The 27,644-nt window shown below is 36.9% G+C and overlaps 1 long non-coding RNA gene across 1 annotated transcript; it reads left to right on the top strand.

Moving 5' to 3' along the window:
* The first annotated feature begins 3,564 nt into the window (after positions 1-3,564).
* On the top strand, positions 3,565-5,553 carry LOC141299334 (uncharacterized). Its single transcript, XR_012341758.1, has 2 exons — positions 3,565-4,403; positions 4,518-5,553. It is a non-coding gene; the product is annotated as an uncharacterized lncRNA (long non-coding RNA).
* The last annotated feature ends 22,091 nt before the right edge of the window (positions 5,554-27,644 follow it).

Below are 27,644 nucleotides of genomic sequence, written 5' to 3'. Positions count from 1 at the left end.
ATTAATAGGCTACTATTATTTTAATATCTGGTTAGGGCTATTTATTTTTAACACCTGACAATTATGCCAATAAAATTTTTGATTGTATTTCTCCCCGTGTGTGACGATAAATTAGCATGTTTTCATTTACAAATGAAACTACGTGAATGATGCATTCCTCAGTAAAACAGTTTAGTAATTATATAGTCTAGTCTATTAATTAGACGAAACAAAATAAAATATGTTCAATTCAACCTTTAAACTACATTCCAGTAAAATTCAGTCATATAGCATATGTCAAGCATTTACAGTATCATTTACATGAACGTTAAGTAAAGAGAGCAAAATTAAGGGTGGGGGAAACGAATATAAACGAAACTAAAAATATATACAATAATAACTGGCTAATAGTAATATTATTACTAATAGTAATAATAATGATAATGATAATAATATTAATACCAACACGGAAAAAAATACTATCAGTTAATATAAGGAATGTAGGCCTATTTCACTGTGTGACAATAAATTATTTCCAAATGAAACTACGTGAATAATTCACTCTTCAATGATTTGTATATTAATTGCAATTTGCAATTGTGTTAAGTGCACTTTTGGGAAAGGCACGTGAAACAATAACGAACGCTCACAAAATGAAAACGCTTTTAAGCACTAAAATTAATCGAAACGCAGCCCAGAATGTTATGTAAAGAGATCAAAATGAAGTTGAAAATAATGGATATAAACGAATAATACGGAAAAAAAGAGGATCAGTTAATGGACAAGACTGTGTGTGATGCATGAAATGTTTCTTGTAGGGCTTTTTAATTGGAAATACATGTAATATTTATTCATGATACACTTGTGAATGCTGTCTAAATCGCGCACAGACAGCATTGGCATATACAGCAACGCCTATATAATTATGTAATATTGTATTAATTTCTATAACAATTAATATAATAATTTCTTAACTCAAAATGAAATATTAATAAACCTATCTCTGATAATCCCGGGCTACTATGCTCACTCAGGTTTATTTATGCATTAAACTCGTGTTTATGCATTTTTATCAGTATTATCAGTATTATTTTATGTTTTTGATAACAGCAGATTCTGAACAACAACGTTAAAAAAGCTTATTTATTCAAGTGATCATTAATGTACATTTTATTTTCATTTTACAGTTTTGCCAATGCTTAGACATTTTTAAACAACTTTATACATCGTTACATTCCAGTATGTCCACCCTGATGTTTCACCACAGCCGGAAGAACTTTAAACAGTCTGTTTATGTACTTGTTGCATGCCACTGCTGTAAGTTCCTCAAACCAGAATTTATTTATGGCATCAATTAAGTCAGACTTTGTAGTTGGTTTTGCTACTTTTCGAATATAATCTTTCAGAGCATGCCACACCATTTCAATGGGATTCATGTCGGGGGATTCGGCGGGAGTCTTCACCCAGTTTACACCCTGTTCAGCAATGAGTCTGCCTGCAGCAGTGTGCTTCGGGTCATTGTCCTGGAAAAAACGGTGATGTGCTCCGAAGTTTTCCCTAATGTATGGGGCAGCAGTTTCTGTTACAATAGCATTTTCAAAGAAAGACCGGTCCATTATGCCTTCGAAGATTGCAATCGGTCCCGGACCCAGTCTGGATATTGCTCCCCAAACATGAACTTTTAGCGGGTGCTTTGGCTTTGGTTTAGACACGTGTCTCCCACTTCTACGAAATGACATGGTGGCAAAGCGGTCCAAAGCCACTGTTGTTTCATCAGTGAAAATTACATCGTGAAATGACTCCTTCTCAGCAATCCATTTTTGGGCTTGTTGGAGACGTAACTCTTTATTTTTGTCTCTGATCATGGGACAATGTTGAGTTTTCCCATACTTCCACCCAAGCTTTTGCCTTATCCTCCGAATGGATCGCTCGCTTATTTCCACTCCGCTGTCACGCCATAGCTGTTTTTTCACGGAACATGACACCAGTTCATCATTCTGATGAGTGATATTCTCTATGGATAGGACAATGTCTCTAAAATCAAGGGCAAAACAGAAAATAGTTAAACATTTGACAGTTTATGCATAACCACCACTTAGCATTAACCGGTATTTAGGCCAGTGTTTGTGTTCGCGTCATGCAGTGGGTAACTTACTCCGTTATTTTGCGAGGATTACGTTTGTGTGATGATCTTTCTTTGTAGTGTCTCCGGATAGTGCTCAATGTAGCGTGTACACCAATGGATTTCAGATGTCGGGATATTTCTTGAGTAGAACTTCCAGCAGACCTCATCACCCTGATGTCTTGGGAATGCAGCTTGCTGATTTTGGTCATTTTGAGATGACTTTACAGATGGATGGACTGTATATATTCGTACAGTGTGTCAGGGGTGTGGACACTAATGTTTTGTGATAAGAGGGTGTATCATAGGTGGAGCGTGTGAGGAAAGCTTTCCCCTTTTCCCTGGCATGCATTTGAATGCTGAATCCGCAATTAAACCGAATGCTACACAGTTGGACCCCCCCAAAAACAGTCTCAATAAAATGTTGATTACAAGGCAAAACAGGCAGCATTCACCCCCCATCCCCATTCGGCTATTCATAAACATTTCGCTCTTTATACTGCCGCTGATCGCCTCATTAACTGCTACTTTTAAAATAACTGAAAAAAACAAATAGTTCCCACTTCCCTTTGTGTCGAAATTGACACGGCTCATGGCTAGTGTTTGCATATTTCTTTCTATTGTGCAACCAGATTAGTGTTATATACTGTGCTGATAGTTCTGATCATTTTTATTTTTTTTTTATCGGACAATGCAACCTGAACTTTAAATTCAAAGTAGCCTAAAATAGCTGGATCTGCCAGTCTCAACTCCCGTTTACTCCACCGCCATCTAACAGCATTTTCACACCAGTGATACTAAATATTCTTGCAAACTGTCTAAACTTCAATATACAGTACATGAAGACACTAGAGGTTTTGCGATGTACACTGCATGAAAAAAGTGGTTTTCGTCATTTAACGACACTGTGAATTGTCGCAGAAGTTTCAGGTTAATGGCTGTTCACAGGAATGCGCAGTTAGCACAGATAATTGTAGGGAACTGCCAAAAATTGATGTGGAAGGCTTAGCACCTGACACCCCCCATGATTCATGTCACCTTGGCCTCGGTGTAGCTTTTATATGTAAATGATTACTGGAGCTATACAAATGCAAACCAGGGGAAGGGGGGTGGCTTGAGACTCACTGATCTAGAGCTGGCTAACTGTAGCCTTCTTTGACTCAACTACACATAACACCGCGACATGCAATAAAATTATATTTTTCATGTGAAACAGTTTTTTAAACAGATATCATTTAATATTTTTAAAGTGTATATTAACATTTGTGTGTACACATTTTGTTCTATATTTTGTTCTTGAACTATATTTTCTCTATTTTCATCTATCTATCTATCTATCTATCTATCTATCTATCTATCTATCTATCTATCTATCTATCTATCTATCTATCTATCTATATACGCGCACGCACGCACACAGATGAAAATATATAGAAAATATAGTTGTTGGTATATCGATATTTTCAAGACAAATATAACAACAACTACATTTTCTTTTCATTAATGAAAGCCAAGTCAGGCCAAGCAAATTACAGAACAAAATATATTTTTATTGTATACAATTTACAAATAGTAAAGCAAATGATCACTTAACAAATATTAGAACATTTTAGACCTCAACCACTGTACATAGTGGCATGACTATAGTCACTTTTTCTGTTGTTGTACTTAATTGCACCGTGGATGTATTTGACACACATCGTCCAGCAATGCGCTCAACAGGGAGAAATGATGCACTGTATTGTTATCGCCATTGCAAGCAGCGAATAAAATCTAAACAGTGACGTAAAAATGAAAGCAGCAAGCAAATTACAAGAAAGCAGAACGTCTTCATCTATATGTTTTGGATTCCGCGCTTTGATTCAGGACCTAGTCTGTGATTGGACAAATCGTCGACGTCACGTTCATGAACTCGTCCGTGATTGGACAAATCGACCACGTCACGTTCATGCCGCCCATGCCGTTTTACGGTCTTTTAAATCGGCTGCAAGTGAGCAACTGATAAAATAGACCTATTAACAAATTGTCACTGTGTGCATTTGTATTAACTGTGCGAGAAAGAAATGGAGGCCACAGCATTTTATTCAAAAAGGAGCGCTCCCACTTGTAGTAGCAAGCGAAAGGTATGTAGTCTATAATGTATTTTGGCCTAACGCTGCCTTAAATTTTTTGGTACATTCAGATGTTTGTTGTGTGCTAACCATCATACATATTGTCTCAATAGCATTCTGGCAAGGAGAACAAGCAGAGTCCACAGACCAAAAATAAAACAGGGACTACCCGGCTTGTAAAAAAGAAATCGGTGGGTATTTGATAAGTTATTTTTATGTAAGCAGCCCCATGTGCAGCAGCCTCATATACCTATCTGCGGTGTGAACATCATATTCAAAACTAATTTTAATGCTACCATCTACAGGCTGTTCTAATTGAACGTAGATGTCCTGCTGCAGTCACTGTTTCCAAGGAACAGATGTCTGAATTCACAAGAAGGCTTCTGAATTTAGAGGCACGGATTGGTTTGTTGGAGGCGCGTTTCAGTGAGAAAACTCATCCTTCGACAGCGGATCAATCCACATCCACAGACATTTCTGCCAATGTTCCTTCAACGTCGGCGGATACTCCAATGGACTGCCAACAGCCTTTTGAGATGTGGTCATCTCCTCAGTCTGCTCGCGAAGACCATTCGCTGTCAGCGCACCTGGTTGATGCTGATTTCGGTGTTCCTGCTGCAGCCTCTACACCACTGACTGTCCGGACGCTCAACCTACAAACCAGCCCAGATCATTCGTTAGCGGGCTCAACATCAGAAGGATTAACCAACAACCCAGTGGTGACGAATCCGATGCTCCATAATGAAAATTCGCCGAATCAAGATTATTCACGGGTTTCTCCTTCCATCATGACATCATTCCATTTGAGATTGCCTGAAACACCAACAAACACCTCCCATTCTCATCACCATCATCGTATTCGCCGGTCTCTCATGCAGGGAGTAATCCTTCCAGATGTACATTTAAATCATGTTTCAGTAGAGACCGAGAATAAACTGTATCTGGAATCAACAGGACCAGACGGGAAACCAAGGGCAGATCGTTTCGCTGTTCTTTTGTTTAAAAGGTTAATTCCCCTCAACCTTTATCAGAACTGGGCAGGTTCTGTTAACTTTGACGGCTCCAGGGGGAAAAATGCACTACCCAACAACCTTCGTCAAGCACTTTCAGATGCTGTTGGTCGGAGATTCAACCCCGCAGTTCGTGACTGGAAGCTGATAAGAGACAGACTTAACGAACTTCTCCGAAATAGAAGAACAACTTTTCCACTTTTTTAAAAAGTAAAAAGTAAAAAAATATATATGTTTAAAAACTTGCAGAACTCACTGGAGCACTTGTGATACTGAACAATTGTATCCATTGTCAGTCACATAATAAAAGCCTTATTGTTTTGAAAAATGATCCTTCTGTTTATTTGTTGACATTATTTTTAATATTAGGATTATAATACTAGGGTATAGTACTTACATTGACATTAGGCCAAATCTAAATGGTTCCCTTTCCTTTTATGTATTAAAAAAAAAAAAAAACTTCATTGGGCAGCGCGACATCATAATGTACAGCACAAAATGAAATAAAAGGAAATACTACTACTACTCACAATAATACATCAAATAATTTTTTTACACTCTAAACTATAGTTTATATTTCTCCTCTTGCACAAATCAATAAAATCAAGTGTATCTAAAATTGTATAAATGGTATGAAAAAGACGAGCTACCTCTCAAACATGTAAATCTTCATTTGCTGTGGCTTTAAAATATTGAATTTTATAATGTATTTTGTAATTTTGTACTTGCTATTTATTGTTATTTTTAAATTAATTATTTTGATTGCTCAGTGTTTGCGCGCCCTGTAATAAATTGTTTAGTCGGCGTATAACACAGCATGTGATGGAGTGCCTCGTCTTATTAGTTTTTGTTAATAAATGCTATATAAGTTAGTTTTATTTTATTTTTGTTATGCTGTTTAATTAAAAATAACAAATCCATCTTTTAAGAATTTGTTTTAATCTTAAAATTGATAGGTGTAGCCAATATGTAAGCAAAACCAAGATCATGAATTCAAAAGTAAAAGTGAAAAGCATCCTAGACATTACAATAGCGGAAATCCCGTTCACAAAATTAAAATAACTAGGCCTACTAACAAATATGCACAAAAGGGGGTTGAATGTTAAATACGTTTCCATAAAACAATACATTATGATAACAGACAAACTATTTATCAACAATGAGCTTTGATTAAGCCCATGTTGAAGAAACAAATAAATAAATAAAAATGAAACTAAAGCGCGACCAACTGAGAGCGTTATGCCGCGTTCCAGGCAACCCGTTACCCGTGTTTTTCCAAACTTCTACCAGTGAAAGTGCACTGGAACGGCAGTTAAAACCGTGAATTCCCACCCGTGAACTCGTACTAGATCGACGCACTCCCAGTTCCCAGTTCTGACATGACTTAGCCCAAGAAACAACAATAAAGGGGTGCGGTGTTTATGCAAGTGGCACACGGTGGAAAAATAGAGTAATATTTAGGACAATTTAACGTTGCAATCAAATTATTAATACTATAAAAATAATAAATTCTTGGCGTGACTTGCTTGGAACGCTACAAAGTTCTTTGAAGACGTGATTTACGAGCTCAAAAACCTGCCTGGAGCGCAGCATTTGTGTATCCTGTCACAAAATATGGCGAAAAATCCTACACAAGGGGAATAGTGTGATTAAGGTGTGTACATGTCTTCCATAATGCGACTAAAATAGGAATACTCCACCTGTCTTAATTCGATTTGTGTTTACTCAAAATATGACTTTAGTCGGATTAAATTAATTAAAATATATCATTTTACATGGTTACTTCTTAATCAGAGTATTTAATCGCGTTAAAATCGGAATATTGTTGTCCATGTAAACGTACTTACTGTCGAGTATAAAACTTTTTTCGCAGTACATCCATTATATTTCCATGTTACACTTTTAAGACGTATAGCCCTGCATTTTAATCCGTCAAAGATCAAATGCGGGCTAAAATTATGTTTTAACATTCAGTGGTGATTAAAAAAAAACTTGCAGCGCTGGTGGAAACACGGTCCTGTCAGCAGCATTGAGCGCACGTTCAGCACAGCTTGGAAGGGTTCCTTGTTTAAAGCTTGCCACAAAACACTGGAACAAGTAAATACCTTGACTGTCAAACAGTAAGGAGATATTTTAATTATTTATTTAGAAACTACTGTTTTCTGAGTCAGTGATGATGCAGTTAACAGTCCTCCTCAAATCCTCGTTTTTTTTCGTTAAGTAGTAATTTAAGTCTTTCTACATATTTATTTATCATGTCTGACAAAAAATAGTGGTTACATATTTTCCACTGAAAAAAATGTAACTGATCGAGCTTGATCCTTCATGTCCTAAAAATGTGTTTTGCACTCTCCGCACAAACGATTGGCACCTAATAGCACACATTTATATCTCTTAGTATTTAAATCTTTTGTTTTACATCTATGGATTTTATTTTAGCCAATTCGTGATTTGAGAAGGCAAATTGAAAAACAGAGTAGGTAAACTCACTGTCTGCCGCTTGGTCTTTAAGAAACAAAAAGCTTACGTTTAACGAACAAAAATGCTCCAAACTTTTTTTTTCTAAATTACCTTAATAAAAAAGAAACGAAATTATAAATACTTTGCCGTTACATACAGAATGAAATACAGACGTAAATACTGTCCAAATATCCCTCTTTGTGCAGGGTTTGGCTACAGAATGTTGTTCCTTGCGCCACCTGGTGGATATTGTATGAAGTGCAACCACGTTGTAAAAAAATCTAAAAAAGCCGCTGCGGCATGACGCGTGGCCTCGCGTGCCGAATTGCAGGCTGCCGCGTGAAAATAGACGCATTTTTAATGGCCAGATCTGTAGTACCTGACCAATCAGAATCACGTATTTCAGAGAGCCGCATAATTGCGGGGTATTAAACAGCTAGTTTTTAAGTTGATTTACTCGCTGTTCATTAGTATCAAAGCTCGTTTACCCATGAGCATGTTCATCAGAATGTTTTCTGCGATGGTGGCTTCCGCATAAGGGATCTGCAGATCTGATTCCGGCTGTGTTTAGAACGAATGCACATGTTCAGATGGCACAGGGAAGATCATTCATCAGGGGTTTTGAACAACAGTACACATGGACAGCGAGGAGGCATTTATCTCCCCGGAACAACACAAACACAGAGCTGCTGCCCTGGAGACTTCAGCTGCATGCTCAAATCACCATCCCTCTTCATATTCCACTGTGTCTAATTAGCCAATTCAGTCCAGACCACATTTATAGACCCAATGGAACACACACACACACACTTATACACACATGCACACAAAGAGTCTGTCCTGGAATTCACATGTAAATTAGATTGTAGTTCAGAGAGCCTTGTTCCTACGGTGTGGGCGTCTGCCTGTAGACACTTCGAAGACAATCTAGCGGAAAGGACCTGGGCATATATTGGATTTAAAACATCAGACTCTGGATTTGCGTGTTAATAAATGCAATAATGATATTCCAAACTCGTGCGATCCGAGACACAGGCAGCCATCCACCTCAGCTAGTGATGCAGATTGGGCCAGTATGTTCTCTTGAGGAGAATCACACTGATGTCTTCTGACAAGCTTCATTCCACAGGAGAGAGGGGTCTGTCACCAGGACACCATCGCCCAAACGCTTGCCTGAGGCCGTCTTCCCCACTGACTCACATTCTACAAACAAGACACTAAAAATAACAGCACAGAAAAGGTAGAAAAACAGCATGAAATATCCATGAAAAAGTCCAGTGTAAGATTTTCTTTAGGAACTCTTTCTATTGAAATCGTTATTATTATTTCTTTTGAAGGCATCAATGACTCCATTTTAAACCAATTTGTTTCAAATAAGCAAATGGTGTAAATATATCCAGAATTAGAAACGCTTCACTGGGACTTTAACAAAAAGCATTGGAACTTAATAGATGTGAGTCTAAAACACTGACTTGCACATCTAAAAGAAAAGCAATATTAAGCATGTATTACGATTAATTGATTCTGAAATGATACCAACCTGATTCCACCTCATATGTGGTTATAAGTGCGCATTAAGAGAAACTTTATTCAGTGAAGAATTGCACCTAATCATTAGAAATTAAATTAAATAAGCTTTCTTGGAGGTTATATGACCGACTTTAGATATGAATAACTAAATTCTGCATTAGCATATGTTCCTGATTTGCCTGCAGCATGACTTTTATATAGCCTATCTTGAACTCTGATTGGGTTAGAAGCTTGTTGGGCTTGTTTTAAAGCATTGCGACAATAATGCAACAAAAGGATTATGAAAAATCTTGTCCATAAAGTAGCAAATGTTATGACCAAACCGTACCTTTGGGAGCTTCTCCGCAAGACGCGAAATATGTACATTTTGTGACACATTCGGTGTGAAATGTATGAACAAAAGCGAGTTTTATGTAAAAATGCAATGGTAAGCATGCCATTTTAGCTTGTTTTTCGATCTCATCTTTCAGCTCTTTCATCATGAGTAATGTCTTTAATGGGATCCGTACCAAAGCAGAGCTTTTTTTGCACATAGCACTGGTGCTACAGAGGTTGAATGTTTTGTAGCACAGGCCAGTTTTAGCACAAGCTAGGAGTGGATGATATGGAAAAAAAATATATCACAATTTTTTTCAGGAATATCACGATTCATAGTTGCATCATGATTCTTTCTCATGTTGGCTTTACTATTTACTATTAATTTCCTATTGTAAAAAAAGCCTTTCAAGATATAAAATGAATGGCAGACATTTAGGCCAAAGTGAGTGAAGATACAATTCTTTGTCATTATTTTATATTTGTTGCTAGAAAATGAGAACAAAGATATACATTACAAATGCACATTATATACAAATAAAACAAACAGTGCTTTTTTTTAAAATTAATCTTTATTGTACTCAGGTACAGTTTTTTTTACAATAAACTGTACAAATTTTAAAATAAAACACTTATGTACATAAATTATATTTAAAGCAACTGTAGTAAAGTTCATCAGTCACGAGCAGTGAGTGATTTTTCTCTTTTGTTTTTTTTTATTACCATTTAAAGAATAGTTCACCCAAAACTGACAATTCTGTCAATCCTGTCATAGTGTTTTATTTTTACACCATAATTTACTCAGTCTCAAGTTGTTTTAAACCTGAATTAGTTTCTTTCTTCTTTCTTCTTAAACCTGAATTAGTTTCTTTCTTCTGTTGAACATAAACGTTATGTTGATGAATGTGGGTAACCAAACAGTTGCTGTCGACTTCCATAGTATTTCCCCCTCTACTATCAAATGTGAACCAGCTACTGTTTAGTTTCCCCACATTCCCCACACTTTTGTGTTTAGCACAAAAAATAAATGAATACAGATTTGAGACAACATGTGAGTAAATAATGACAGAAATTGTATTTTTGGGTGAACTATTTCTTTAATGACAAGCGGCACCATGTTTAGTTCTGTCGCTTTAAGAGCTGTACTCATCCGTTTGTCTCTCAACTGAACCCAACTCTGCATTTTTTCTTTTTTAAGAATTCATTGCACTTGGATGTACAGTTGTGGTCAAAAGTTCACATACACCTTGCAGAATCTGCAAAATGTTAATCATTTTACCAAAATAAGAGGGATCATACAAAATGCATGTTATTGTTTATTTAGTACTGATCTGAAATAGATGTTTCACATAAAAGATGTTTACATATAGCCCACAAGAGAAAATAATAGTTGAGTTTATAAAAATTACCCTTTTCAAAAGTTTACATCCCCTTGAATCATAATACTGTATTCTTATCTGAATGCTTCACAGTTGTGTTTTTGTTTAGTTATAGTTTTAGAGAAGTCAGATAGAGAGTTTGTTCAAAGTTAATTGAACATTAAACATTAACAAGTCTTTATCTTTACAGAATAAAACTAAAATAACAGCCTCATGCAAAGCATTCTGGGAACCAAAATCTGAAGGAAAAAAACAGAAAAAGGTTGAAGCCCACAAGAGAAAATAATAGTTGAGTTTATAAAAATTACCATTTTCAAAAGTTTACATCCCCTTGAATCTTAATACTGTATTCTTATCTGAATGCTCCACAGTTGTGTTTTTGTTTAGTGATAGTTTTAGAGAAGTCAGATAGAGAGTCCCTTGTTTGTCCTGAACGGTTTAACTGCCTGCTGTTCTTCAGGTCCCACAAATCCTTTGGTTTCCAAATAGTTGAGATACTCATATGCAACTATTACAGAAGGTTCAAATGCTCACTGATGCTCCAGAAGGAAAAAAAATGCTTTAAGAGCTGGGGGGTAAAACTTTTGAACAGAATAAATTTACCCTTATCTTCAAATTCAAAAAGTTTTCACCTCCTGGCTCTTAATGCATGGTTTTTTTCAACCAATCAGCGTCAGGGGTTTGGTGTTGTGGACTTTCCTACTGGTGCAGGGATGTGAGGGAGGCGGAGCGAAAGTCCACAACACCAAACCCGTGACGCTGATTGGTTGGAACAATGTTTGTTTATGTGTGGAAAGGTTGGTAGTGCAGATTGTTTTTTTGGCATATCTCGGACCCTAGGCTGACCAGAGAGACGCGGTTTTTTCACAGACAATTTATGGGGCAGGCAGCGAGCGGATCGTGATGAAAGGTCAGCTGAAATTGACACTTTGTTTTTCAGCCTATCGCTGATACAACCTTTAACTGTTCGAAACAAACAAGGGACTCATGAACAACTGTCACTAAACAAAAAAAAAAACACAGCTGTTGATTATTCTGGTAAGAACACAGTATTAAGAATCAAGAGGATGTAAACTTCTGAAGGTCATTTTTATAAATTCAGCTATTATTTTCTCTAGTGGACCCCTCTTATTTTGGTAAAATAATTAACATTGTGCAGATTCTGAAAGGGGTATGTAAACTTCAAGCTACATTCAAAACAACTTTAATGTGGTGTCTAGATATTCATTTCTATGGGTTTGTCATCATTGAACTAGGCTTTTAGTTTACAAGACCAACTTGCAGCCAATAAGGCAAGGAGTTCACAGGTGACTTGCGGTGCTGGCGGTTGAAAGGAAACTGTAGGTGTGATTCATAGCCTGTGGCACCATGCCATCAAGACAAGCAGAGATCTGATCAGCCTCTGCTGGGGCACCTCATGATCATTTCTGATGATGAAAGTCTAAACACCCCAGGTTGCATCCTCTAATGATGTTCCAGAAAACTGCACTGAGCTTATTCATCTGCAGAGGTGAATGTTTTTGTGATATTTTTTTTTTCTCCACGCAAAATCATGTTTATGCATTATGCATTTTGTACTCAAGGGTCACACGTTCAACTTGGCTTTTCTAAATTATTCCTTTTTACCTTTTTGCAGCTGTTTAATATTAAAAAGAACGCTTGACTAATCCGATAATTACATGATAACTGTTTGTGGCAAGAATGCAGCCTATTGCAAAACGAAAACATTTATTGCGTTATAAAATACAGTCATCCTTATGTTTGAGAATCATTTATTAGAGAAGCTATTCATAAATAAAACAAGATACAAGATTACTAATAAATTTCTTGGAACGTCATAATGGAAATTTAAATGCAAATCTACTAATCCTTTATGAACAGAATTTAAATGGAAAAAGAAATTAATAGCAGGCTTGAGAAACATTTATATGAGATGAAGAATCCAGTCATATGAGCCAGGTTCATTTTACATGGAATATTAATAATAATGACTGTTTTCATACAGGTTTCCCAAATGCTTGTCCCATCTGCCATTGGTCGAAAAACTCAACATTATTTGAGTCAGTGTTGCTGCAGTGTTTACAAAATGTCTCCAAGGGAGTCAGCACACTAATGTCTTCCTTATAAACGTCTCTGCATATTATGCTGTGATAGGAGCATAGAAAATATTGCTTACTTCACCTTTAACCATATTTGCCCCACAAGGTTTCTCATAAACACTTCAGACAGCACAGAGAATCCCCATTAGTGCTCGGCTCTCTTCTTTGAGAAACATCCTCAGGCAGGTGTATAAAATCTATTCCAATGGTGCCGTTACAAACACCTCTGTTCCATTTCTTATGGAAGCACCTGTTTAAAAGCCCTGTACCTCTTTCAGAAACTGTTAGCGATTTGCTGATGACGAATGATGCTGAATTTGAGGCCATTAGTTAATTAGTAGATCATAACATCCCTAAGGACAAAAGAAGCCCCAGAGTGGCTGCCTCTATCAGAACCGTGTGTCATTAGATGAGAGAGAGACACTAATTAGAGGGCTGAAAGAGTCTAGATATTATATAAAGCCTCCCTGAGCTCGATGCTATACACATGCGCGCACATTTAAATGTAATATACAGGCCTGTTTTCTCCCCGCATAGAGAATGCCTAAATCTAATTTTGGGGTTTCAAAATCAATAACCTTTTGCTAAAAGCCGGGCTTGTTAGTGCGAGAGGTGCATCTGGGAAATGGAAGCCGTATGAAATAAAATTCTGAGGTGAGACTGAGGTGTTGTCACTCTTGCGTTGTTAGATCAGTCGATTTAAAATGGGCCGCGTTATATGCGACGGCGCAAATGAATAAAAACGGTCATTAGAGTCTTGCATCCACTAAGGCTGCACCTCATGAACAGAATAGATTAGAGTAAATGTATTTTTAATAATTTAATAATTTAGCTTAAAATCAATATGAAATGCTATTCGCAACTCATTTTGCTTCCATAATGTAAATATGTAATGATATATTTCTGGTAAAACAGGATGTTGTATGGCAGGACTTGATTTTATTTTTAAGTGGAAATTGATTGAATTGTGAAAAGTGTGGTAGGAGAGGAAGATTGGGAAAAAAAAGAGCTCCTAACTGAAAAGTCGAAAGAAAGTTGTTTTAAAACTCGTGCAGTTATGCTGGTTCAGACGGGAAACTTTGTTGGTAGTTGACAGCAATATTACCCCAACAAGCCTATATAAGCATCTCAATTGCATAGTCTGTAAATTTGCAACAAACAAGTGTACAAAGGTCCTATTTTTTTATTAGTGGCCTCAAAACAACCTAAGAGGACAGTTAAAAAGGGCTTATTCGAAAAAATGTTATACCAAATGGTAGGGCTGCTCAATTAATCGAAATGAAATCGTAATCGATATTAATCGGAAGCTCCGATTGTCATGCGTATCTTTTAGTGAAGCACGGTGATCTGTGATATCTATTTCTATGTGATCTGTGATCAGCAGTAAATCTTCATCCGAAGGCCAGAGGGCGCTCTGTCTCTCGGAAACGCCAAAAACACCTGAAGGAGAAACCTCAAGAATATCTATAGCAGCAGCTAAATAAACGGAAGATTTAACTGCTTACATTCATTCAACATGACTCATAAACACTACTATGACAATATATGGTTTACTGAAGTTCGTATTATTGTAATTTTCATTAGAGTAATGTATACTTATAATGCAATGCGTTAATCACTGCTTAGAATATTATGAACTATGTTATGTGCGTTATTATGTGTAAGAAGCCACATCATTTCACAGACGGATTCATTTTAAACACTTGGCTGACGTTATGAAGTAAGTTTTTAAGTAAAAATATTATTAAATGTGGTATTTTCACGTGCTTTGAGATGTAGCACCATTTTTTACACAGCGCGGTATTTCACTGAGAAGCTACGCAAACAGCTCTCATTATCGCAAACGATTTCTTTTCGATTTTATAATCGTTCGATTAAATTGATTTCGATTATGAACACGATTAGGCGTAGCTTCTAAGTGAACTACGGCTCTGTGTACTACATGCTGCTTCATCTCAAAACAGGTGCTGGGGATTTACGGCTAATCACAGAACCGGCTTTATTGACAAAATGCTCATGACAATCGCCTTCGATTAATCGCCCAGCCCTACCAAATGGTGCCATAATATAATTGTTTTCCTTCCATGTTAGATTATGGATACAAATGACACCTAGTGGTTTGAATCCAGCGTTGTGCAAAAAATGTTTTTGGTAACAAATGCCACGATACAAATTGCTATTTGATAAGTATCCTTCTCTTATGATTGACTTGCTCCTTAAAGGATTAGTTTACTTCCAGAATAAAATGTCCTGATAATTTACTCACACCCATGTCGTCCAAGGTGTTCATGTCTTTCCTTCTTCAGTTGAAAAGAAAGTAAGGTTTTTGAGGAAAGCATTCCAGAATTTTTCTCCATATAGTGGACTTTAGTGCGGATCAACAAGTTGAAGATCCAAATTGCAGTTTCAGCTGAGGAATAAGGGTCTTGTCTAGCACAACGATTGGTTATTTTCATAAAAAAAATACAAATGTATATACTATATATTTAACCACAAATGCTCATCTTGCATTAGTTGCAATGCATGCGTGACTTTATGCGTAATGCAACCATGTTGGAAAGTTCATATGCGGTTAGATCTTCGTCTGTGTACTCCAGTTCAAAAAGGTAAGGTACACTCTAAAAAGTGCTGGGTTAAAAAATAACCCAACCATAACCCAGCTGCTGGGTAACTATGGGACAGAACACGCGTTGGGTTGTTTTGACCCAAGTGCTGGGTTAAATCATTTGACCCAAAATGCTGGGTTGTTTATTTGACCCAACCAGTGGGTCAGATTAACTGTGTTGCTGGGTTAAAAACTACCAAAATATTGGGTTATTTATTGTCTAATTGCCTTGCTACCTTTATATTTACCAATAATAATATATAAATCACAAAATAATGTAAAATTATTATTGTTTTTCTGTAATACAGTTACACAACACAAAAAAATGAATCTGTAAATGTCATTTTAATGAGTTTTCATATTTCTTTTTAATACAGTTTTCAAATAGGTGCAGCTGTCACACATTTTGTCCAACCCTTAAAGACACAAATAACGGTTTTAGTAGATCAGTTTCTTTTAAACACAAAACTGTAAACAAGGCACACTATATTCATATTCTTTATGTCAACATTGCAGCAGCAGAACACTCAAAAATGAATTATTACCACATTAGAATCATTCCAAATATTGTGCCATTAAAACTAAGCCAAACAAAGAGTCCACCAGACAATTCTTACAATTTAAAACATGTTACAAGTGGCCAAAAAAAAAACTTCACACATGAAGACTTATGTCCATCAATATGATATACTGCAAGCTGGAGAAATTCCCAGGCAACAAGTCCGCTTCAATGGCATGGCCTGGAACAATGGCGAAGGTCTAGAAATGTTGTTGTCTCATCCCAAGGCTCAAATCCACCATGTTGGTCCCCACCTGTTAATTATACGGCATTTAGTCTTGCAACATTACATTTTAAGTTAAGTGTATTTTATGAACATAAACACAGAGGCATGAAATAAATGCTCATTTTACTTCTCAACTTTTCATACAGTTGTGGTCAAAATTATTAGAAAACTAGTATTTTCACCAGCTAAATAAGGTTTTAAGTCAGTGATTTCTATCTTTTGCTGTAGTGTTTCAGTAGGAAATATCGGTTTACATTTCCATTCATTTTGCCATTAATTGTGATAATCCAGTGACATTTTTGTTTGCACAACAGCCAGTGCTCCACACAGGATCTGTTCTCATCATCATCCAGAAGAACTGTGAAAGCGTCACTAAGATGCTCCAAGAGACCTAACTGCAAAGCTACAGTACTGTTAAAAGTTTTAAGCACTTGTCTAAAAATGTCATAAAATGATGCTGTCAAAAATAATGTCATAAATAAATGTTCTTAATCAATTAACCTTGATTAACTAAATTAAATCAACATTTGGTTTGACCGTCCTTTTGTGTTTAAAGCAGCTTTTGCCCTACACTAGGTGCACTTGCACATAGTTTTTCAGGTAGCTTTGCAGGTAGGACTCTTGAAGCATCTTGGGGACGTTGTCACAGTTCTTCTGGATTTAGTCTGTCTCAGTTTGTTCTGTTTCTTCATGTCATTCCAGACAGACTGGATGATGATGAGATCAGATCTCTGTGTGGAGGATTGGCTGTTGTGCCAATGTAAACTGATATTTCTCACTGACACACTACAGCAAAAGATAAAAAACACTGACTTAAAATAATTTTTTAGCTGGTGAAAATACAACTGTTATAATAATTTTGGCCACCACTGTGTTTATATATATACATACACCCTTATTAGAGCAGAAAACGTAAAACAAAACTTACAGGTTGTACGTCAATGAATGGCCTCCGGGATTCCGTGGTTGTGGGTCTGAAGACCTTTTATCCAGAGTGGGCAGGACTTTGAAAGCACTTTCCCCTTTAGCATCTAAACCATAGGAATAATATGCAAACTGTGAACCATATTTTATAATCAAAACAAACTGAAACACTTTCATATAAAGATTTCTTCATTCCTTTAAATAATGCAAATTAATTCCCACCCTCATTCAACTACTGCAGGTTAAGTTTAGGTATGGGGTCAGATTCAGGGATGTAGAATATGCTCATGCAGAATAAGGCATCAGTTTGTGCTTCATAAGTACTAATTATCAGCCAATATACAAGCTAATAAGCAACTAGTTAAGTGTTACTGTACCATTGTATTTACCAGTTGATGTGTGTCAAATACAGTTGCATATTGTTTTATAGATTGACATATTATTAGAAAAAGCTTACCTTAAGTCATGTCACCCAGCTCTGAATGCACCTCACTGAGCACTGGCAAGAATTAGGGCTGCAACTGTAGCCCAGTCTTCAAAAAGTCTGCCTCTGGATATAGCTTCCTAAAGTCTTGTGAAATCTGATCAAATCTGAAAAACAAATGTGGTTCAATAAGTTTAAGGTTTATACTGGTCTCCTAGTTTGTAATGCAACACAGGCATTCACTAAAATTGAGGAAGAGTAAGGGGCCGTTCACATGCCGCGCCTAAAAACGCGTGAAAACGCAAGACGCGTCGCTTTCTTTCCAAAAACGCAGCTTGCTCTCACATGGCGTCTGCCGTTGCTAAGCAACCATGTCCCGAGCCTGGAAAAAATGAGCTTCCATTATGATCGGGCGCACGCGCCTGGACCTAAGTTAACTTCCGGTCTGTGTTTGTTTATCTGTCTGGTTCGTGTCGCGGGCTACTAACGCAGCTAATAATGAGTAATGAAGTTGGTCTCAGGTTATTGTGCTGTGGTATGTGTTTCCCAAACATTTATTTATTTGTGGCGACCTGCCACGATATAAAAACCGACTGATTTTCCAATTGGAAATTGGAATTAATAGACTAATTAATTAATCAGTTAATAGACTTCGTTGAATAAACGTAATACACGTTTCAAAATCAAACCCAGGCGTGGGTGTTTTTATATCACTGTATTTCTGAAGAAAGACGGTCTTTAGAAAATGTCATTTTCATTTCATCCTGCATAAGGCAGCGTTTTTAAATTAAGAGCTGCTTTGTCTATAGCCATTAAGTTACCGGGGAAACCTCGTTTCTCGTGCTTAAAGCACCTCCTACTGGGAAGTAATGAGTTTGCATTTTTAATAAATCAGTCTAATTTACGCAGACAACATATTTCGCTTGTTATTAAAAAAATAATCTACTCTAGAAGAACTTAGCTGTTGTTATTGATTCTATTTGGATGTCTACCGGAAGTTAAGTTTGGGCCACAAAAGCGCTCATGCGCAGTAACGTTTGTTTATGTTGTTGCCGTTGAAACCGTCTATAATAACGAACTTCAGTGCGCAAAAAACGCGACATGTGAACGGCCACATACACCAAGAGAGATTAAGTCTAACTTTACATACTGTAGCTAAGACAACATTACATTTAAGTAATAAACAATAGTACATACCAGTCATATTGTGGTTTAACATTATTAAAGTAAGGGACATAGCGTTTTAGCTAATGCAGATAAGTTACCTCAAGGAAAAAACCGCGAAAATGCTCAACGTAAAAACCATGGATCTATCGTTGGATTCGGCACGTCGCAAACATTTACTTGAAAAATATGCCCTTAAAAGATCAATTTTTGTATGAAATGATCTAATTTTGACAAAACATTATAAAGCAATACAGTATGCAGACAGTAAAGGAACTCGTATTTCTGACCTACTCTTTCCATAAGGCGTTAAAATAAAGGCCATATGTATACTGTAAATTATACAAATAACACTACACACACACACACACACACACACACACACACTTTATATAACAATAAAGCGATTGTTGAGGCAAAAAAGTACATCGCTAGGCTGCTTAAGTTACAACGGTCGTCATTCACGGAATAAAATGCCAACCCCGCACAGCGACATATCAAATATTACATTAAACAGTGAAATCAGTACGCTCTAAAACACAACTTATTAAAAATAAAGGTAAATAATTATATAATCATATTATTAATTTACCTTATAATCCTGCTTGCTGCGAGGTGTGTGACCGCCTGGCGACGAGACGAGTGAAGAAAGAATCCAGAATGTTCGATGAAGTGAAAAAAATAAACAAACCGGTTGGGTCAAAATAACCCAACCCAGGTGTTCATAGTGAAAGAACCCCTTATAGTCCATTTGACCCAGCATGATCAACCCAACTGTGTGTTTACAGTGCCTCAAACAACCCAGAATTTTGACCCAGCACAATTAACCCAGCAATGTGTTTACAAAAATAACCCAGCACTTTTTAGAGTGTAAGGTAAAATCTCATTTTCTCCACCAACTTCAAAATAGTCTGACATCATTGTTTTCCCTTTTTTTTTTTTTTTTTTTGTAAAGGGCGTTTGACTTTTTTTGCATGTTTGCTTTGTAAACACTGGGTTGGTACTTCTGCCTACGTCACGCTTGACCGTTCCAACGTGACTATGCAATGTGTGAATTTGAGCTAGTGCAAGACGAACATTTGTGGTTAAAAAGTATGTAAATATTTATCTTTTTTAGAAAATAACTGATAGTTTCCCTAGATAAGACCCTTATTCCTCGGCTTGGATTGTGTAGAGCTGCGAAATATGTAGGGCTGGGCGATATGGCAAAAAAAAATTATCACGATAATTTTTTTCATATCGGTCGATATCGATAATTATCACGATAAATGTCAAATCTTCATATATATCAATTTTAAAGGCAGATTTTTACTCTTGAATGAAAGAAAAACCAGACAGTTAATTATTATTTATAGTTTATTGTCAGAACATGACAAGTACTTTCCAAACAATGATCAATTGAGGCAGAATACAGATTAGAATATTACTAGTAAAATCAACATCAATAGAATACAATATTGTTAATATTAATAGAATATATAAAAAGTTTTTATAAAAAAATAAGAACTGTAATATCATACAACACTTGTAATATGGCTCTGACTGTAAATGCAGAGTTGAAGTGATTTTTAAGTATATTTATCATTCAACAAAAATAAGAATAGACAAATCTTTTCAGCATGCCAATCCCTTTGTGCAGCTGATTTAACACATTTTGTAAAATGTTTTAGCTGTCTGACAATATAAATAAAATAAAAAAATGGCTCAGGGCTCTACGCTTACTTTTCTTGCTAGGAGCACTTGTGTCAAAATTTTAGGAGCACATTCTAAACAATAATCAAAACTCTGATAAAAAATTAGCCTTCCTATCACAAGGTGATATTTGACTCCTCAAAGTGATTTACAGAGGAATTTTGTTTTTTACCTTTGTTTTTACCTTCTCATATGTTTAATGAGGCTCAGAGGTGACATGAATGCAATCAAAATCATAAATTAATGCTGAGATTAATGTTTTAAATTTAAAATTTTGAATACAGAAATATTAAAGATTTAAATAACTGAACAGATCTGCCAGCAGGTGGCGGCAAGACTTTAATTACTGAATCATATCATATTCTTTTGATTCGTTCGAACAGATGGTTCATTCGGGAATAAAGCAAGTGACTCTCTTTATGAATGGGAAATTGAATCATTTCACTAGATTCGTTTAAAAACGCACGTTTCATTCATAAACGAAACACTGCTGTGTTTGAATGGAGATGCGCGCAGTTGTGACTTGTTTCAGATTACTTTTGACAACGAAATAGAGCAAAATCAGGCATAGTGTTGTAGTCAGTCAATGTAAGTCACTTCATAATAACATAGTATTCTAAGCAGTGATGAAGGCATTGCAGTATAAATATACTTTATTATAATGAAAATTATAATAATACGAACTTTAGTAAACAATATATTGTCGTAGTCGTGTGTTTATTAGTCACGTTGAATCAATGAAAGCAGTTAAATCTTTATTTAGCTTTATTCAGCTGCAGCGATAGGTGTTTTCTAGATTTCTCCTTCAGGTGTTTTTGGCGTTTCCGAGAGAGAGCGCCCTCTGGCCTTTGGATTAATTTACTGCTGATCACAGATCACATAGAAATGGAAATCACAGGTCACCCTACTTCACTAAAAGATACGCATGACAATCGCAGCTTCCGATTAATCACGATTGCGATTTCATTTCGATTTATCGTGCAGCCCTAGTTAAGACTCAGCCACACCTCCCTAAAACGGCTCATTCAAACAAGCCCCCACTTGTCCATGTCACGGGGTGAGTAGATTAGCATAACACCGCCCATATGTATATGGAAAGAAAGAAGGCATAACTTTTACCAGCTGTAGTAGTGTTGCAGCCGCCATGTTTTGGAGACCAAGTGTTTTTATTGCGAAAGCGAAAGAACTTTGGCCTTCCAAATGAGGACACAACTAGAAATCAGTGGTTAAGTTATATTTACAACACTGTTCTGGAAGAGTACAATGCAAATATTCGAGTGGGTAATACGCATTTCATGGAGGACTGTTTCCTGAACCTGGGAGAGCTGCTTACAATGCCAGCTGTACACAAAGGGTTAAGGCTATAAAGTGGAGCAATTCCAATGTTGCAAGGGCAGTCTGTGCTTCTGACTGAAGGCCTGTAAGTACGTTTTCATATTTAAAGAATTCAGTACTGACTTTTTAGCGCAAGTTTTGAGCAGTGTAGAGTAGTGCTTGTTGTTTCTTGTTCTACGATCGCAAATGCAGACATGGTGTTATGTTTATGTGGCACGATGTAACGCAATGCATAAAAAGACAGTATGAGTCATTATAATTAGTAGTTATGTCCCGACTGGATGAAACAAATGCCTTGTTTATAATGGGTTTTATTGTTTCTGTCTTGTCGAGCTGAGAAACGGCATGATATGGCCCGTAAGTGGCGTAACATTTCCGCCACATGCTTGTGGTATTCTGCCAATCACAACGCACCAGATAGCTGGTCAATCAGAGAACACCTCGGTTTCCATCAACAATGAGTTTGTAAAAATCTAAGCATTTCAGAAAGCCGGGGCAGAGACGAGCAACAATAATGTACAGTATGTGGAAAATATATTTTTTGAACCTCAAACTGCATAAACGCATAGCATTACAACAAATACACAAAATAATGCTCTTTTTAGCAACATCATATGACCCCTTTAAAACTGCAGTTTGGACCTTCAACCCATTGGCTCTTATTGAAGTCCACTATATGGAGAAAATCCTAATATTTTTCTCAAAAACCTTCATTTCTTTTTGACTGAAGAAAGAAAAACATGAACATCTTTTTCAGTTTTTTTTTTTTTTTTTTCATCTGGAAGTGAACTAATCCTTGAATCAAATGCCTAAAAGAGTGTGTAGTATTCGGCTGGTCATGTGATCTGAATATGGTGACCATCTTTATATGGACTTAAATAGCTGATGTGACTCACAAACATATATTGTATTTGTTGACCACGCTATTAATTTCTTAAGGTGTAAAACCTTTCAAAAGTGGCCCAAAATACCCAGCGCGCTTCTAAGCAAATCGATCAAAACATCAGCGACCTCCGGCGTGACGCACCCGCCGACAGATCTGATTCCTCTCGTCAGTGTCTCATTATGAAATGGAGAGGCGTTTAATTATTTATTTATTTTTCTCAGTTCCTGACGCACATCTCTGACAGGAAAGCACTAACCGCAAGCGTCCGGTCAGCGTGCTGTTGCTCTGCTTTGAATCAATCAATATGCCTGGGCTGAGTTTGGCCTGCAGGTAGCACATACGGATTGAATAATTTTCAGATGATCAGATATGCAGCACTGATGCGAGTAGACGGCCGCTAACGCGGACTCGACGCACGCGAGACTGTGCGGCACGTGGTAATGAGCCCGCGAGTCTCTGATGCCTGCCTGTTCCTTGCCCCGTCTGCCCGCTAACGAGACCCTGAATGCATCATCGCCTGACTGTCCGCCTCTGTCCCGCGGTGTCATAATGAAGCTTGAGAGGCCTCACACCTCACAGACGCCGCTGCTCCCTGCCGCCCGATGCCTTTTAATGGCTTGTTTGTTTGCCTTTGTTTTATTCCTCCTTTTCAAAAGGCGACTGCACGCAGTCCCGACGAAATCGCCTGGGGCTCTCCTTGATGTTTATGTTGCACGGGAAGTGAATGGGATTGGAGCAGACAGAGCCGTTTATTGCCAAAGGCGACTGCATCCGTACTCGATATCTGAATGGGGTTATTAACATCCCCTGTTTGCACCTCTTGGATGGGATTTTTCAGCAATCATTTTCACTCATGTGCAAGGCGCTGGAACTCGAGAGAGAAAGATGTGCGCTTGTAGGTTCAGAGGGTTTCATATAGATTGGTGGAAAAGTCTCTGTGCTGCTCCAGCGAGAGGTTTAAGGCCGTAATTCTAGCTTAAGCACGAGAGGTCAGCAGATTTGCAAACCGTAAGCAACGGATGTAACACCTTTTGAATTATTCAAACCTCTCTGAATCATCCTCGCAACCAAAAATGCGAAAATCTAATAAAAACCTCTCGTGAGACCAGCATCTTTCGGTGGCCTAGTAAACATGTCTGTTTTGAAGTGGTTTTAAATGGGCAAAGGTTCTTGTGGCTTTTTTCCATTGTTTTAAATTTTTGAGTTGGCTTTTTCCTCTAACATGGTGCTTATTCTTAAAGGGTTACTCCACCCCAAAGTGAAAATGTTTTCAATAATCACTTTCCCATATGTCGTTCCAAACTCGTAAAAGCTTTGTTTGTCTTCAGAACACAATTTAAGATATTGGATAAAAACCGGGAGGTTTGTAATTGTCCCATTAACTATCAAGTAAATAGCACTGTCAAGGCCCAGAAAAGTATGAAAGATGTCGTCAAAATAGTCCATCTGCCATCAGTGGTTCAACCATAATTTTACGAAGCTACGAGAATACTTTTTGTAAGCAAAGAAAACAAAAAATAACGACTTTATTTAATAATTCGTCTCCTCCTATCCAAACATTTTCATTTTGGGGTGGAGTAACCCATTAATGCTAATATTTGAAAAACATGATTTTTCTTTGTTAGCCAGATACATTTTAATTGCCTTATTTTGAACTGCAAACTAAATTTCTTGTGTATATATATGTATATTATTTTAAGTTATATATTGGTTTGGATTCTTTAAAGCCGTAGTAGAGAATTCAAACATTCTTTGTAGATCTTAAAATGTTCCTTAGTGTTGCATCAAGCTGTAAAAGCTTTTTGGTTCTAATTGAAGCCTTTAAGATAATTTGAAATATTTTTACATGAACATCATTTTCAAACACAGAGGGAGTCTAGGATGAGCACTTACATCCACTGGTTAAAGGTCAGCGTCTCAGGCAATTACCATCATCATACAGAATTATATGGGTGTTGCCATATAAAACATTGTCATTTAGCGATAATGCCGGTGAACTAGCAATTTCAAGGGAACTTTTTGCGTATATATATATATATATGTATATATGTATGTATATGTATATATATATGTATATGTGTGTATGTATGTAAGTTACATCCAAGGGGAAAATCTTAAATAATGAATGCTGCATATGCTGGTGTGAAGAAGAGCAGATAAAAACATGCAGGAGTTGCATGATTCATGCATTCGTTTTTAAAAGTCATGCAATCACTTCTAGGGCGAGACATCGGCAATCTCTAGTTTTCCAGCCCAGTGGACACTACATTTCCTCTCTGTTCGTAATAGACAAATCACTCAAAGCAGCCCAAATATGCTGAGAAATCTCATTTAAAACCCTTCAGTCTGGAATTTCAAAGCCAGATCAGCCAACCCAAAAATGCTGCAGTGTCCTGATGACATATGAGTTTAATCACATGACAAATCAGAAACACAAGGAAAGACAAGAATATCTTACCCTGCGCCACCTCCAACCCCTTGGGAAAAGTTACAAAGTGGAATCCATTTACCTGTTGTATTGTCTTTCTAAAATGGGTCCTCAAGTATTTCAGTCTTTAGCAAAGGAAAAAGCTTGGATGCATTCAGTGAGCAACACTGCTACAAATTGAAAATTTAACTTTAATGTCAGAATCAAATGGGCAAAGAGCTCTAAATACTAACATTGAAATCTATAATTTACATATAATGTATATGGTCATCCAAGATGTTCATGTCTTTCTTTAAGTCGTAAAGAAATTGTTTTTTGAGAAAAACATTTCAGGATTTCTCTCCATATAGTGGACTTCTATGAGGCCTGTGAGTTTGAACTTCCAAAATGCAGTTTAAATAGCCTCAAAGGGCTCTAAATCTAAAATTTATATACTTTTTAACCTCAAAAGCTTGTCTTGTTTAGCTCTGCGTGTACTCTGTGTATTTTAGTTCAAGACCGTTACGGTAGGTCGAAAAACATCTAATTTTCTCATCCAACTTAAAAACCGTCCAACATTGCTGTTTTACCTTCTTTTTTTTGTGTAAAAGGCGTTTGATCTTTTGCAGCGATGTAGGATGATTTTGAAATTGGATGAGGAAGGTAATGGGAGTTTTCCGACATACCCTAACTGTCTTGAACTGGAATACACAGAGTACATGCAGAGCTAGACAAGATGAGCATTTGAGGTTAAAAAGTATATAAATTGTCAAATTTTAGAAAATACCCAATCATTTAGCTAGTTGAGACCCTTCTTCTTTGGCTGGGATCGTTCAGAGCCCTTTGAAGCTGCATTTAAACTGCATTTTGGAAGTTCAAACTCGAGGCACCATAAAAGTCCACTATATGAAGAGAAATCCTCAAATGTTTTCCTCAAAAAACAATTTCTTTATGACTGAAGAAAGAAAGACATGAACATCTTGCATGACAAGGGGGTGAGTACATTATCTGTAAATTTTTGTTCTGGAAGTAAACTTCTTCAATGTTAGCCAGATAAAATTTTATGTTTCAAAACCTAGTTAACTGCCTTGTTGTATATTGCTTACACAACCAGCTACCTTCTAAGGCGTCATATATACAGTACCAAATTGTTAGCAATTATGTTTTTAAAGTACAGAGTGGATTCAATTGATTTTTGAGGTATGACTGTGTATTACATTGAACAGACTTTCACATTTTATTGTACTAAAGCAATAAGCCCTAAGAAGCCGTGGTTTACAGTGAATTTATAACAGCTAAGGGGCATTGTTAGGCACAATGCGGAGGTTTACGTAGAAAGGTTTCACAAAATAAAAGGTTGTTTCTCAGAAACTGTTGTGGTTGCAACACACAGGTGTAAACAAAGGTTTATGTTTGTAGAGTAATTTACAACAGCTTCGAACGCGGCTCAACCAAACAGAATCAAGGACTGGAACTATCTGATTTATGAACGTAATGATAACCACAGACCTTATTTTACAGTGCTATTCTAAAAGCCTCCTGGAAACCGATTACCTAGGGAACACATGACTTGGAATTGCTAATTATCTTCTGTTTTTTTTATGACTACATTAACAATAGCTTAATTGGATTACTTTATTTAAATTTATCCAAAGCACCCCTGCGGAATCACTGCATTTGAGCTGTATGTTTCCCTCTAGTATTAGCTTGTTGCTAAGCTAACAGTGTAATATGCATTATAAATTAAACTGTTTTTATTGTCACTTCTTGTCATTGAATTAAATGTATTTTAAGACATTTTGTCCACCATCTCAAATGGCATCTTAGCTGGCAGCATGATGTTGCATGCCTTTAATGTCTGTCTAGGGAGTAAGTTTAGGTTTTGGAACAGAAGTTGTATATTATTCAGACATATTCACAGTTTTTTTTAAATTTTATTTCTCTCAGGCTGAGAGAGGAGAGAGATGATTTGGCAGGCAGGAACAGTTCAGCCGTCCACAGAGATGAACAGTTGTGTCAGTGAGGCTTGTCAAGCTGTCAAAGAAGAGCAATAGCTGCATCAAGCTATCTGAGAATTAATCTCAACACCAATCAAAATTGTAAAGATTTGGGGCTGGAGAGGTGCTCTAAGCCTCTTAGAAGAGCGGCCGTAATTACGATTTCAGGTTAAGATGTTGAAGTCTTCGGTTATGCCAATCATGTGTTCAAAAACTTGAGATCAGACACGTATGACATTGCAATAATGGCACCGTAATCGAATTCTAGCACGGCGGAGTCACATTTTCTTCATCCGTCAGCCCTCGTCAGTGTGCCGACTTTATCTCTAGAGGAAGACATCACACAAAGCTGTGAGTAAACCCGCACACACTTAAATTTATCAGATGACATGGCTTTCCTTCCATCAAATAATCTTCAGT

This window comes from Garra rufa, chromosome 23, assembly GCF_049309525.1.
Source record: "Garra rufa chromosome 23, GarRuf1.0, whole genome shotgun sequence".
In the NCBI taxonomy this organism is placed as follows: Eukaryota; Metazoa; Chordata; class Actinopteri; order Cypriniformes; family Cyprinidae; genus Garra; species Garra rufa.
Note: the sequence above shows the minus strand (reverse complement) of the source record. Positions and strands in the feature narration are given on the sequence as shown.